The sequence below is a fragment of the Suncus etruscus genome, chromosome 16 (assembly GCF_024139225.1).
Source record: "Suncus etruscus isolate mSunEtr1 chromosome 16, mSunEtr1.pri.cur, whole genome shotgun sequence".
In the NCBI taxonomy this organism is placed as follows: domain Eukaryota; kingdom Metazoa; phylum Chordata; class Mammalia; order Eulipotyphla; family Soricidae; genus Suncus; species Suncus etruscus.
The window spans coordinates 53,509,137-53,524,633 of NC_064863.1; the positions used below are offsets into that span (position 1 = coordinate 53,509,137).

The 15,497-nt window shown below is 33.9% G+C and overlaps 1 pseudogene; it reads right to left on the reverse strand.

Annotated features, from left to right (window-relative positions):
• Positions 1-7,562: 7,562 nt before the first annotated feature.
• On the reverse strand, positions 7,563-7,722 carry LOC126032848 (uncharacterized; annotated as a pseudogene).
• Positions 7,723-15,497: the final 7,775 nt, after the last annotated feature.

The following is a 15,497-nucleotide window of genomic DNA, read 5'->3' on the forward strand; positions in this document are numbered from 1 at the left end:
AAAAAAAAAAAAAAAAAAAAAATGCTTTTACTAGATATGTCAACCTTGCCTTTTGTTGATTGGCCCTGGAGTATCAATGGAACTACTGTAGTAGTTACAAATCAAAATTTTAATTATGCTTTTTCTTAGACTAATATATTATAAAGTTCTAAATTACAAAAAAAAGCATAAAATGTTATAGGCGATATTTACAACAATTCTATCATCTTAGAATTTCTCCATTTATTTTCTTTATTAATATACTTGATTTATGTGATTTTGGTCAATTGTTTGGCATTCATTCATTACAGTCTATTGAAATACATTTAGAATTTAATTATAAGAACATTATAGATGACAAATTATAGGAGCTATGAATATAGAGGAGTGAGATACATTATGATGTTAAGGAATGAGAGCACTAAATATGAAACAACAAAGTCAACAACTCTGAAATCTTGAGCATCAAACTTTCATAACCAAACTTAAGATGGTTCCTGTGACGATGGTGGGCTAGAAAGAGAAAGTATGGGAACAAACTTGGGAACATTGGTGGAATTAAGTTGACACTGGTTGTGGATTTGGTTTTGGACCATTGTATGCCAAAACTCAGCTATGAATTACTTTTTAAATCATTGTGCTTTAACAAAAAATATTAAGGAATTTATTTCCATATAAACCTAGTCTCAACTTTTGTTTGCACAGAATTATCTTAATTTATCATTTATTTTAAGATGCTCTATTAGTTATAAATGCTGTTAATAGTTAATAGTACAGGATTGGAAATATACCATAGAGGTAGGGCATTTTCCTTGCATGCAGAAGGATGGTGGTTTGAATCTCAACATCCTATATGGTCCCTGCCAGGAGCGATTTCTGAGTGTAGAGCCAGGAGTGGCCCCTGGGCACTGCCTGGTGTGATCCCCCTCCCCAAAATAGTTGATAGTTGATGCTACAAAACATCAGGTACTAATGGGAGAAGTATTTAATCAAGGGGTGGGTAGTTCCTAATTCACATTTACATTGCTGACAAATCAGTGTGCAATTTGAGCTTTATTTTTCCAACATCATCCTTAGAAGAAAAAATAATCAAACCTCTTCCATAAATTAGAACAGTTAAACCAAAAATTCCAGTGCAAATAAAAATCCTGAACTGGACTATGTTATTTTAATCACTAGTAGACTATAAACATCAATGATTGGCATGTTCCCCCCATAGCACTTTTACTATATCAGCCCACAGCCTTCTGGTTTCCAAACTTTCTGAGAAAAAATATTCAATATGTGATGAATCACTGTTTTCTTTATTCTTCTAAGATTATTTTCTTGTTCTTAAGTCTCTTCTTGATGTCAATTTTAATGTTAATCTATTCGAAATGATTTTTTTTGTGGGGGGTCACACCTGGCAGCGCTTAGGGGTAACTCCTGGCTCTATGCTCAGAAATCACCCCTGGCAGGCAGGGGGGACCACATGAAATGCCAGGTTTCGAACCACCGTCCTCCTACATGAAAGGCAAATGTTTTACCTCCATGCTATCTCTCCAGCCTCTTCAAAATAATTTAATGTGGAGTTTTGGAATATTTTAATTGTGACTTTAATATAATATTTAGTATTAATTTTGTATTATGTTACTGTTTTCTCAATTATATTCTTTTCACAACTCATAGAACTACATACATTTTATTTGTCTCATAAATATTCTCTATATAAAAATAAATTCCTATAGTTTGGAGAAGACATGAATTCAATGAGTTACCGGAAAAAATTTTCAGTATATGATTATTATTTTTAATTATTTCTAGTGCACATTAATTTAGCCAATAAGGCTGTGTATTTCTTTGTATTGTGGCCAAAGTGAATTACAAATTTTACACAGTGATATTTAAGGTACACAGTGACAATAAATGAGGGCCTTTCCAGGACCAGTGTTGTCCTCCCATCATCTCTGTTCCCAAGCATATATCCCTTATCTCCCTCCCATATCCCCCAGAATACTAGTGTAATTAAAAGCATATATGTTAACACTAATGTAAACCAATATTTTTTGCAGTTTCAGATATTTTTACTAGTGGTTTCTTAAAGGTTTAGAGTCAAATGAGCACTATAAAAACAATGTTAGAGTTGCAATTATTGTTTGCATGGGCCCACCAAAGTATGGGGGTCATGGAAAGAAAAAACTTTGGCCAAATACAAGGAGACCCTATCCCTGAAGTTTCCTGACATAAGACCATTTCTAGGCTCCAGGCAAACTAGTTTGTCCAATCCAGGTCATTGTCTATAGTACCCATACAGTTATATTTTTCACAGTCTCTGTTGGTATCACGTTTCTGTATTGAAGATCCTGGAATCTGTGAATCCTACATAGAAGTCAGAATGGTGCGGAGCGGTTTCTAATTTCAACTCATAATTAAAGGGCAATGCAGAGAGCCCTGTCCAGTACACAGGTCGTTGTTGTTGTTGTTTAAATCTTCTCAGTGTTAAGGGAAGACTCTTTGGAGTAAATCGGTGTCAGAGCAGCGGTAGGGTCTTTCTGGTAGGGGATTGCTTCCAGGTGATGTCACAGACAACTTTGAATTTTCATAAATGGCTTCCCTGGTTCAGGGGTGACTGGAAAGTGCCCAATCTTCTGAGGCCTGTGCCAGGTCATCATGTCAATATTCAGGGTGTACGGTTCCATTGCACCACAAGACTTGTGTGTTCCTATTTCTGTTAGATAAGAACTTATTTGTATATATAGTATTTTCCATTTTAATGTGCCCATGCAAACAAGGAATAATGCCACCTGGCATTATCAGCACATAAGGGGGCCGCAAGAACAAGTCCAACAATCCCCGTGACCTGGCTCAAGCATAAGAATTGAAGTGAGGGACTCTTTCACCAAAATTCCTTATTGAACAGTTCACAATGCGAAATAAAAAGATAAAAAGTGGGGAAAATAAACAATCTAACTTAAGACAGTGGACACAATTATCACTGTTTATGGGAACTAATCAGAAATCTAATATAGTAGCAACCACAGTTACACAATAAAAGAAGGAAGAGGCCAAGAGGCCTCTGAGAGTAAACAAGTAGGTAAAGAGTACTGGTCTCTTCCCTGCCTGAGAGTCCATCCTCTCATTTTTATTTTGAAAATATATGGTAGCCCAACCCGAACCGGTCTCTTCCCAACCTGAGAGTCCATCTTCCCATTTTTATTTTAAATATATATGATACGCCCCCACACAGTTTTTGAAATGGACACCAATGAGAAAAAAAAAATATCAGTGAATGTCACCACGTAATGTCCCGACATAAACCAGTGCCGCATCGGCCCACCATCCACCCCATGTGTTCCCCACTTAGTATCTGGAGAGAAAGGGGGAAAGCCTGAGGACCACAATAGAGTCCACTTGGGCCTGCAACCACGGAAGGCTGGAGTAGGGGAGGAAATAGGGGAACGGCTGGAGGCCTGCTAAGCCTCCTAGCACCCCCCAAGCTAGGGAGAATGCCTCTGGGATAGGGTGTCCCCTAACCCCATACCTGGGAAGAGCTGGCCTCCGTGATCAAGGCACTGGAAGCCAGCTATCTGCCCGGCCCCTTCCTCTGCTCCTCCCCCCTAGAGTAGGGACGGGGAAGCCTGGGGACCCCTAATAGAGTCCACCTGGAACCACAGCAGGCCACCCGAGGTGGCATTCAGGCCAGGCCTAGAGTCCAGGGGGAAAAGGGGAATGGCTGGAGGCCTGCCAAGCCTCCCAGCAAGGCTTTGTATTAATTGAAGTTTTACACACATTGCCAACATGTTAATTTGAAGAGAAAATAAACTGACATAAAATTTAAAAATGAAATAAACTCAAATAGGACGGGGCAGTGGTTTAACATTTGTATGACTAACATACTCTGGGTTGTGAGCTCAAAACTTGCCTACCACCAAACAACTCTTGAGACCAGGATACCCTGAAAACCACCAATATTCCAAAAACTACAAGACCACTGCATCTGTGCATACTTATGTCCTAGGTGAATTCCTTACCAAGGTGATATATTACTACTGGGAATGAAACCTGGGTCCCCTGGGCCTGGAGAGATAGCACAGTGGCGTTTGCCTTGCAAGCAGCCGATCCAGGACCACAGGTGGTTGGTTCGAATCCCGGTGCCCATATGGTCCCCGTGCCTGCCAGGAGCTATTTCTGAGTAGACAGCCAGGAGTAACCCCTGAGCACCGCTGGGTGTGACCCCTCCAAAAAACAAAAAAAAAAAAAACAAACAAAAAAAGAAACTTGGGTCCCCAAGTCTATTCCTGAAAGAACTAATAAAAAATAAAATATACACAAACATAAATTTCAAAAAAAAATAATATCTAATTATAATCATCATAAATATATTTGAAATATTTGTAAACTCATCTATTAAGTTAAAATCTGTTTTCTGAAGTTAAGGCTAAATGGGTAATTTATTGTAGTACGATAGTTTAATTTATTATTTAATCTTTTTATGCATTTTATCCAATATTATAAATGTCTTGGGGTCTTGACAATTTTTGACAACCAGCCTAGGATAATTGCAGCTAATATTTATTTAGTTAATAACAAATATTTTATATATTTTGAATTTTTATTTGATTTATTTTGTATTTTTTCTTATTACAAATTAGCTCATACTAAATAACAACTCTAATAACTATATAACAAAATAAGGTATTTCAGTAGTGTTAAGTATTATAGTATATCTATTTTCTATGTATGTATGAAATAGTATCAGTGCTACTTAATACACCTATTGTAAATAATGCATAGCTTACAAATAACAGTGTAAAAATATGTACCCATTCACTATACCTAACAATGACAACATTTTAAGACTTTTATAAAATACATGTTTTTGTACCTATCCTAAAAATGTTCACCAATACTCAGCATTAATAATCTAATTTATATGTGACAAGTAATATTGTTATATAAAATTAATTTTTTTAAAAAAATGAAAATGACCAATGGATCAGAATAAAATATCCACTGACAAACCCCCAAGAATATGGTTAATTATCTTTGACAAGGAGCTAAAATTTTGAAATGGAATAATGACAATCTCTTCAAAATATGGTGTTGGAACAATTGGGTAACTAGGTACAAGAAATTAAAAACTGATCCATATATCACACCTTACAGAAAAGTCAATTCAAAGTGGATTAAGTATCTTATTAGGACTCATTTCTCTGCTAATGTTCTGACTAGTATATCTCTTCATAGGCGATAGTGATGTTCTGAAATCTCTATTATGTTTCCAACCATAGTTTTTCTCAGTTTATGAGCAAAAGCCTAACATATTTTTCTGACTCTTCCTTTGTGTACAAGTATTGATCAGATTTAGTACTTCTTGGTCTAAAATTCTCCTGATGAATAAATATTTTCCATCTTTTCTCTAAGTACTTTCTTGAGGTTGAATGCAATTTGATTTGATCTAAGTATGGCTGTCCCATCTTTTTTTCCCCCAGTAGTTGGAATAATTGTTTTACATCATTTTACTCTGAGCCTGTGGCTATCTTGAAATTTTTAGTGTGTTTCCTGAAGTTAGCAGATGGCTGTGTTTTGTTACCTGAGCCAACCTGCTAATTTGTGTCTCTTGATTGGAGTGTATAGATCATTGTCATTTAAAAGAACTATCTACAGAAAGGGCTGGTAGGTCATTAGATTGTATAGAATTGTTTCTGTTACAATTGGTTATTTGGCTCATATAATGTTTTGTTAAGTGGTTCATTTAGTCAGTTTGATTAGCATGAATGTTGCAAATTCTATTCTGACTGAAATGTTGTTTTTTTTTGTTTTTTTTTTTTGTTTTTTTTTTAGTCACAACTTCCCATATAAATGAGAGTTTATCTTTGGTAGTTATCTCTAGGTTGAAAGTTTCTTTTATTCAGTAGTTTTGTATTGACCGTTTATACTTAAGGTTTTTCTTCTCCCTTACTGCTTGAAAGAGCCCATCTTTTCCCCCACCCCACTTATCTCTGTCTTCCTGCCATTTGGAATACTATATATCTTGATATTGTTCTATTAGGGACTATTTTATTTTATTTGACACTTTTTTTTTCTCTTGAATTTGTGTAGCAGTCTCTTCCAGAGAGTGGGAAGGAAAGTTCTCTGCTTTTATTCCCCTAATTACTTTTTCTACCCTTTCTCCTTTTTCTCACCTTTTGGTATTTCTATAATTCAGAGATTATTTTTCTTGTCTTTTTTTATTAAGTACCTTATATTTTCTTCCATGGGTTTATATCTCTTTTATTTTCTGACTTTTATATCAGTGCTGGCTTAATTTATCTTCAAGATCGTCATACTTCTACTACTATGACTTGTCAAAAAGATTTTTAGTTCTTTCAGTTCCAATAGTATGAATTCTGTCCTCTTCTGAAAGAGTTCTTCTTTAGTTGAGTTAATTTCTTCTTTGAGTTGGTTAATTTTGGATTTATAGTTTGCTTAATTTATCAGGCTAGTGACCCCTCCTTGATTTCTGTTTCTGTAACATTAATTTTGATTTTTAAACAGTAACATTGATAAGGCTCAGCGGGTTTGGTGGACTTGAAAATTTGCCACTTCTCTCCTTCTCTCCAATTGCAGTTGTCTCCCTTAATTTTTCTATTGTTCTTTGCATTTAGTCAGTTGTAATTCTGTAGTTTCAGGTTGTTTTAAAAAGTAATCTATTGAATTGGTTGTACAAAAAGTGGCTAGAGGTATATCTGCTTTAGAGGTTATTTTCCTAAACATGCAAGTTTCTCTAAATATGATTTAAACAATGCCAATAAATTCATTGGTTTTCTTTCAACTGAGTATTTGTATTTGTATATTTTCCAAGAAAAACAATTGTTATTTCCAGTCTGCCTGAAAATAACTGATAAATTGAAATGCTTTTTCACATAGGTACCTCCTTGTGATTTGGGAAGTGAAGGTTGATGGGAGGGAATGGAGACTTCCTTTCTCTGCAGACAAAACTAAGATGCGATGAGAGACAAGAGGGAGATCAGGATTAACGGTGGACTGCAGAAGCAGCTTGGGGGAAGAATTTGGAGATGACACTTGCTGCGTTTGATGGGAGGAACCAGAGGATCCCTTTCTCTGCACAAAGTGTGAGATGGGACAAGATACAGCAGGAAGATCAGGACTGATGGTGGAGCAAGAAAGAAGTTTGATGGAAGATTCGGAGGTGGTAATGGCTGTGTTTAAGAGGCTGTGATGAGAGGGACTGGAGGAACAGGAAAGACTGAGGGTCCCTGTGTCTGCAGATAAACTTGAGATGAGAAAAAGAGATAGCAGGGAGATCAAATATCAAGACCAATTTTGTGACTTGGAAACAGCTCCGGGGAAGACTTTTGAGGCAGCACTGGCTGCATTTGATGGGAGAAACCCTTTCTCTACACACAAAATTGAGGTGGGGTAGAGAGACAGCAGGGATATTAGGACAGATGGTTCCACCCAGTTTTGAGGAAAAATATATATATTATACTGAATTATACTATTGGAGAATAAACTGATATCAAATTAGCAAATTTTGAATCAACATTCCAAATGAAATAAAAAGATAAAGAGAAAATATTAAAGGACCCAAGATTGAACACTTAGGTTCGTCAACACAGATTGAACTTGACAGTGTTATTGAACAATTGCTCATCCATACAGAAAAGCCTGATTAAAGACTGAATGCTAACTGTAAGAAGTGTATAGGATGTTTTACCTACTATATTACACTTGATCTTAGCCAAAAGGCCGAGAAGCGATGTTTCTTACTATATATTAAGGCAAATCATGAGGACATAAGATAACACAATTGTTGTAAGTTGCTGTAACAGTATAAATGAATAAATTAAAATATGCTAATTAAAGTGAAACTCAAAAGAAACAATAGCCAAGAAGAAAACAAATGTGTCAGTAACCAAAAATTTAATTGTGATGGTAACTCAATATATCTTAAAGATAAAGCTTTTATAGCTTCATGGTTTTTGCCTTCTTTTGAGATGAACACACACTTTCTATTGTAATGATGAAGTCTATTAGGAAAAAGAATTACCTGTAAATATTTTAATATTAAAATTTGGCCCTTTTATTGGCATAGTACTACCAGAAAAGCAAGAACATTATTATCAATTTTATTTGAATTAACCTTAAATCCATATGTTAATTGAGTTGTAAGTGCTTAATAAATAGTGCCAGTAATTATAATCAGAATCTTAACATTTAAAAAAACTATACATACCTATTTAACATTAATTAATCACAGGCACTTAGAAATTATTATCAGGAAGAAATATCTATTTAAAAATTATGTAAAAACTAAATAGCAATAAATAAGTAAATCAGTAAACTAGATAATACCATAGTTTCAGTCTTCTACTTTTTTTTTCTCACTTAAGGTTATGCTGGATAATCATTTACTTTCTTTATAAAGAGAGATTTTTATGTATTCAAATGCTGAAAATGCACAAAAGAAATCAATGGTGAAATTATTGCAGTAGATCCAGTACTCTAAACTGAAGATGAGAAATTAGTTAAGTTTGCTATGCTGGTGTGATAATTTTCAATACTAAGATCACAATCTCCCAGCACAGATGTAAATATCAGTTTAACTGTAAAACTTATAAAAATATGGAATGTTGCCTGAAAATAGTATAGCTCAAAGATACATAAAAGAAATCCATTTATAGAGTGAGAAGTCAAAGTGGGGCAGTGGCACAAAAATAAATGTAATTTTCACTGTGTCTTCATGGCTATTTATGATGTTTATAAGTTACCTAATTTAGAAAAAAATTTTTCAAGTGAAAATTTCACACAGAGGGAATGAAAACTAACAACCAGTATAAAATAAACAGTATAAAAATGATGATTAATTATGTGTGCTTTACGTAATAAATATAATGATTTACACATTGTTTATTTTATATATTTTAATTTTCTTTAACATTATTAAAATAATGATTAATTATGTGTGCTTCATGTAATAAATATAATTACTTACATATTGTTTATTTTAACTCATTAATTCTAAAAATATTTGTCAATTCATTACCACGAATATATATTCGTTACATAATTGGTAAAGTAGAAGGCTTTAAAATATGCAACAGTGTGCATAGTTTAGTCCTGGCTTTTTTTTGCTCAAGTTTGATCAGTACAGATAGTCCTAAGGGGACCCTATGCAGTGCCAGGATTGAATCTAGGTAGGTTTAGTACAATATGCCCTCTCCCCTCCCCTTTTGTTTTTACCTATTTTAAAACCTGGATCCATATAGGTAATTGACTTACACATATTACTTTTTTCTCCTGCCTGGTTATACTGCATAGTGGGAGCACCAGGGATAAACCAAGCACTAGTAAGATGATGAGTGGACATGCCCTTCAAGGAAGAGAACTCAGAGCCTCCAACGTACTAAGCATGTACTGTTATACTGGAGATAATCTTTCACAGTATGATTTTTAGATTCCAAATACTATTAAGTTTTTACTTATTTTTTCCAATTAATATATCTAATAAAGCACCATGATTACAAACATGTTTGTAGTTGGGTTTCCATCATAAAAACTACCCAACTACTAAGTTCTTTAAATGCAATAGAAATTAATATATATAAAAATAAATATAATATTCATACCAATACTGATATTTATTCTAATGTAGAATTGGCATGAATTTTAGAATATAAATTTTAGAAGCAAATAAAAAGACAAGGGAATCTTTTACATGGTCTATAAAAAATATTAAAGCTTTCTTATTTAAAACCTCTCATTTAGTAAATAAATAAGTCAACCACAATAAATTAAAAAGAAAATCTTATTGGGATTATATATCCTAATTTGTTTTCTGGTGAAGTAAACAATAAGTGGTTAGCTTAAGTATGACAATTTCCTCCTATTGCAGATTCTGCCTAGAAGTCTAAGCTTTTTAAAATAAACCATCTGATGAATAGGTCATTAATGAGACAAAAGAAAGTGCGTGACAAATTTATAAATAAGCTTTTCTCTTGCCAGGTATAAATTTTAGGGTGAATATACATACACCAATATCATAAAAATGTATTATTTGCTATAAATAGCAGTTTTCAAGCATCAATTCTATGACTTTTACTTTCTATGTGATATAGAAATTTATATTTGATATTCTGAAAAAATAAATCTGAGGTGATTTTAGAATTATTTTTGAAAACATTTCTGGGCAATTTTTTATACATATTTTAAGCACCATCATTAAAGTTCAGTTACATTCAAAATCCCATTTTAGCATACAACTCTACTTCTAGAAATGCTTTTATATATGTCTACTTCCAAACCTTTGAAGGTAAGATAATTACAGGCTTCAATACACACCTGGGTGAAAATTAACTTTTAAGTGGCCTTTAAAATAAATGATGTTTAATTATTATCATTATGCAAAAGCTGCATAAATGTCTTTAATTGTACTTATAAAGTAGCATTTGTCATAATCACCTCTAATATTCAAAGGCACCATAGGTTTTTCTTCTGTTTTTTTAAACTAAATTTTAAATGTAGAAAAACTTATTAATGAGTCACACAGGTCACTTAATTTTGTTTTATGAGCATACATTTTACAATTAAAATATAGCAACTACAAAAGCTAACTTGTACTGATAGCTACTTAAAATTGAAAAATAAATTATTGAATGAAGAATGAATATCAGTATGTTATTTACTATAGCTATAAAACTTTTACTTTAGTGGGCTTGCATATTAGAACAACTTGTTTAAGGAAAATTAAAATTGAGAATAACCATTTAAAATGTTTCCTTTTTACGTTAGGGAGTAGGAATTAGTAAAGCATCTAGGCCCTTGTCTTGCCCAACCAACCTGGGTTGATTCCTTGGCATTCCATATGGTCTCCAGAGTACTACTAGGAGCAATTCCTTAATTCTCACTTAGAACATAGGCAGTTCATTTTTGTGGTCTGCAAAAGAGAGGGAAAATTATTTGTAATATATAAAATTTTATAAAGTTTTATGACACATTTTATTTATTCTTTTCTGTCTTTTGAGGTCACACCAGAGGTACTTAGGGACTGTTTCTGTGCTTAGGGATTACTTATCGAGAAATAAGGTGCAAAGGGTAACCATATGGGTTGCCAGGGATATTACTCAGATCAGCTGTTTGAATGTCAATTATTCTTCCCGTGGTACTATCGTTTCTGCTCCTGTTGGTCCTTTGAAAAATTATTTGCTTAAACTTTCCCAGGTTGTGTTTGTGTGTATGTTTATGTGTGGATTTATGTGTGTAGTCATAAGATGGTTTTTCCCACAAACCACTTGCTACAAAATAAAATGAACACTGAATATATATCAATATTTATTCAAACAGCCATTAAAATAAACACGAGCAACCGAAGTTTAAACACACTTTTTGATAAGTATTCCCATCCAATTTTAATAATATCAATATTTAAGCACCATGATTACAAACATAATTGTAGTTGGGCTTCATTCATAAAAAGAACACCCCCCATCACCAGTGCAACATTTCCACCACCAATACCTCCTATCTTCCTCCTTCCTCACCCTGCTGCCTGTATTCGAGACAGGCATTCTACTTTTCTCACTCATTAACATTGTCAAGATAGTTTTTAGTGTTGTCATCTCTCTAACTGCACTCACCCCTCTGTGGTGAGCTTCACATCATGAGACAGTCCTTCCAGTCCTCATCTCTATTGTCTCTGGGAATTGTTACAATAATGTCCTTTATATTTCTTAAAATCCATAGATCAGTGAGACTATTCTTCAAGTCACAGCTTGAGATAGAAAGGATAATGGTGGAAGGATACAAACAGTATTTAAAAAACATGGGATAATAAGACAATTGACTCAAATTGTTTTTCTTTAGTTTCTTTCATCTTAGCTAATTACTTAAGAAATGATAGACTAAGGATTCATTTCAGAGATCTAAGAATGGTTTCACAAATGCAGTCAATATAATATAGAATACTAACAAAATAAAATCATATGATCATATATAGAGGCAGCAAAAGCATATGACACTGTACAACACCCACTCATGATTAAAAATAAACAAACTCAGACAGACAGGAATGATAGATCTTTCCTTATTAAAGTTAAAGCCATTTATCACAAACCAGTGGCAAATATTAAACTTAGTGAAGAAAAACTAAGCACCATTCCTGTAAGATAAAGCACAAGTTTTTCCCCTCTCAACTTCTATTCAACATAGTACTAGAAGTATTTACCATAACAAATACACGAGAAAAAGATACAAGGGCATCTGGGCAGGAAAGGAAAAAGTCAAATATCACTGTTTGTAGTTGACATGCATATATTTAGAATATCCTATAGTTTCTACAAAAAAAGTTTTAAGAAAGTAAATTTCTATAGTAAAGTGACAAGTGGGGCTGGAGAGATAGCAGCAGTAAGGCATTTTCCTTTGATGCAGCAGATCCAAGATGGACCGTGGTTCGAATCCCGGCACGGCATCCCATATAGTCTTCCTAGCCTGCCAGGAGCGATTTCTGAGTGTAGAGCCAGGAGTATCCCCTGAGCACCGCCGGGTGTGACCCAAAAATAAAAAAAAAAAAAGTGACAAGCTACAAAAATGACATGAAAATTACATGGCTTTTTAAAATACAAATAATGAAAGAAATAAAAAGAAACATCAAACAAAAAATACCATTTATATATTTGTCATGGAAAATAAAATACTTTGGATTCAACTGAAATTAAGAGGTTAAATACCTATTTAAAATAAAAAATGGGGCCTGAGTGGTGACACAAGCTGCAAGGCTTCTGCATTCCAAGTGCTAGCCTTGGACGAACAGGGGTTCGATCTCCTGGAGCCCTGTATGGTCCCCTAAGCCAGGAGCGATTTCTTCTTTTTTATTTTTTAATATAAATCTTTATTTAAGCACCATTATTACAAGAATGTTTGTAGTTGGGAGATTTCTGAGTGCATAGCCAGGAGTAACCCCTGAGTGTCAATGGGTGTGATCCAACCAAAACCAAAACAAAAAAACAAAACAAAACTATAAAACCTTGCTTCAAGAAATAAAAGAGGACACAGAAAATGAGAAATATACTATGCACATAGTTTAGGTATACTAAAATAATTGAAATAATTAAAATTAAAAAAATCATTAAAATGTCAATAATTCCCAAAGCAGATTTTAATGCAATCTTCTAATAATGCTGTGGCATTCTTTAAAATAATGTATCAAATACACTTGGAAATGCATTTGGAAAAGTAAGTGCTCATGAATAGCTAAAGCAATCTTTAGAAAAAAGGAGATGGGAGGCATCATTTTCCCCAATTTTAAATTGTAATAGAATGTGGCTGGAGCGATAACACCATGGTAAGGCTTTTGCATACACAGGACACAGGACAGACCCTGGTTCTATTCCTAACATCCCATATGGTTTCCTGAGCTTGTCAAGAGCAATTTCTAAGCATAGAGCCAGGAGTATCCCATGAGTGCTGTCAGTATGACTCCCAAAACAAAACAAAACAAAAATTGTAATAGAAGACAATAGTAATTGAAACATCATGGTACTGGAATAAAGACACACTCTCAGATTAATGGAATTGAGTACTCAGAGTGACCCAATACATACAATGAATTAATATTTCATATATGGGCAATAATCAAACTAGAACATAAAAAAGCTTCAAAAAGTGATGCTTTCAACATATGAATAGATAAAGAAACTGTGGTACATTTATGTGGTACATATTCACAATGGAATATTATGCAGCCATCAGGAGAGATGAAGTCATGAAATTTTCCTACACATGGATGTATATGTAATATTTTATGCTGAGTTAAATGAGAAAGAGGGAGAGAGATATATGCAGAATAGTTTCTCTCATCTATGGGTTATAAGAAAAATTAAATGCATTATTGTAAGTAGGCCCAGAAACAATAGAATTAAGGGCTGGAAGGACCTACTCACAATTTGAAGCTCACCACAATGTTAGGGAAATAACTACACTAACAACTAGCGTGACAATGTTAAAGAATGAAAAAAGTAGAATGCTGTCTCAAATACAGGCAGAGGTAGAATGCTGTCTCAAATACAGGGCAACATTGGTGGTGGAATTGCACTTGTGAAGGGTGATATTCTGTTTATGACTGAAAACCAACTACAATCATGCTTCTAATCATGGTACTTAAATAAAGATTTACATATTTAAAACAAAGTGGTGTTGTGATAGCTGTAAAACTACATGGTAAACAGTGAACTTAGACCTCTACATAATATCATGCAAATGTAAAACCAATATGGATGACATACCTGAAATAATAAGTACATAAGAGAAAATGTAGATAATAAACTCAATAACATTAGACTGAAGACATTTTCAAAGTTGAAATGCCACTGTCTAAGTAAGTGGAAGCAAAGATGAAGCAATGGAACTAAATTAAATTGAGAAGCTTCTGCTTTTCAAAGAAAAAAGTGACTAGGATGTAAAGACTATCCATGGAAAGGGAGAATGTAGTCATCCAATATCCATCTGTTAAGTGGTTAATATATAAGACGTTCAATCTACTGACAGAATTTAACATGAAAAAACTCAAACCCTATCAAAAATTAGTAGAAAAAAATGAAAAGACATGTTCTTAAAGAAGAAAAATAGGTGATCAAAAGTCACAGAAAAAATGCTCCACATCACTAACCATTAAGGATATGTAAATCAAAACAATGAGTTATCTAACATCACAGAGACTGGTACATACCACAAAACAAAACAAAAATATTAGTGCTGGCTAGCATGAATATGGAGATAAAGGTTTCCCATTCATTGCTGGTGGAAATGCTGACTTATCCAACCTTTCTGGAAAGCAATATTGATATTCCTCAATAAAATGAAAAGTAAACTCGCATATGATCCACTCCAAGGGATATACTTGAGGAACAACAACAAAATTTCCACACAAAAAATTCACTTTGCACTTTTATGTTCACTTCAGCTCTATTTATAATAGCCAGAATTTGGGGAAAAAATTCCAGACACTAGATAAGTGTCTGAAGAATTTGTGGTATATCCCTACACAATGGAAAGTTGTTCTGCCATTAGGGTAAATAAAGTCATGAAATTTGATCATCATGGATGAACACGGATATTATTAGGCTAAGTGAAATGAGTCTGAGGAACCGGGATAGACATACAATTAATTCACTCCTCTATGAGATAAAATAAATGTCAGGTTGATATTAAAATTTATAGGCAATATTGATGAGTGTCAGGAGGGCAAGTCCATGGTAGGATGCTTGCCACAAAGAGTGGTGAGTTCAGTTAGAGTAGAAAAAGGACTACTGTAACAATATTGTTTGAAATTTATCACTCTGGATAAGAACTGTGTGCTAAAAAGTTAGTAAGTGGCCGGCATGGCACCCCTTCATAAATAATAGTGCAAACTACAGTGTCAAAAGGAGAGAAAAATATACAGAGAGAACATCAAAATACCTGCCCCAGAGACATATAGGGTTGAGATATAGGAGAGAAATAGGGGCACTGGTGGCAAGAAATTTGCACTGAAATGGGTTGTG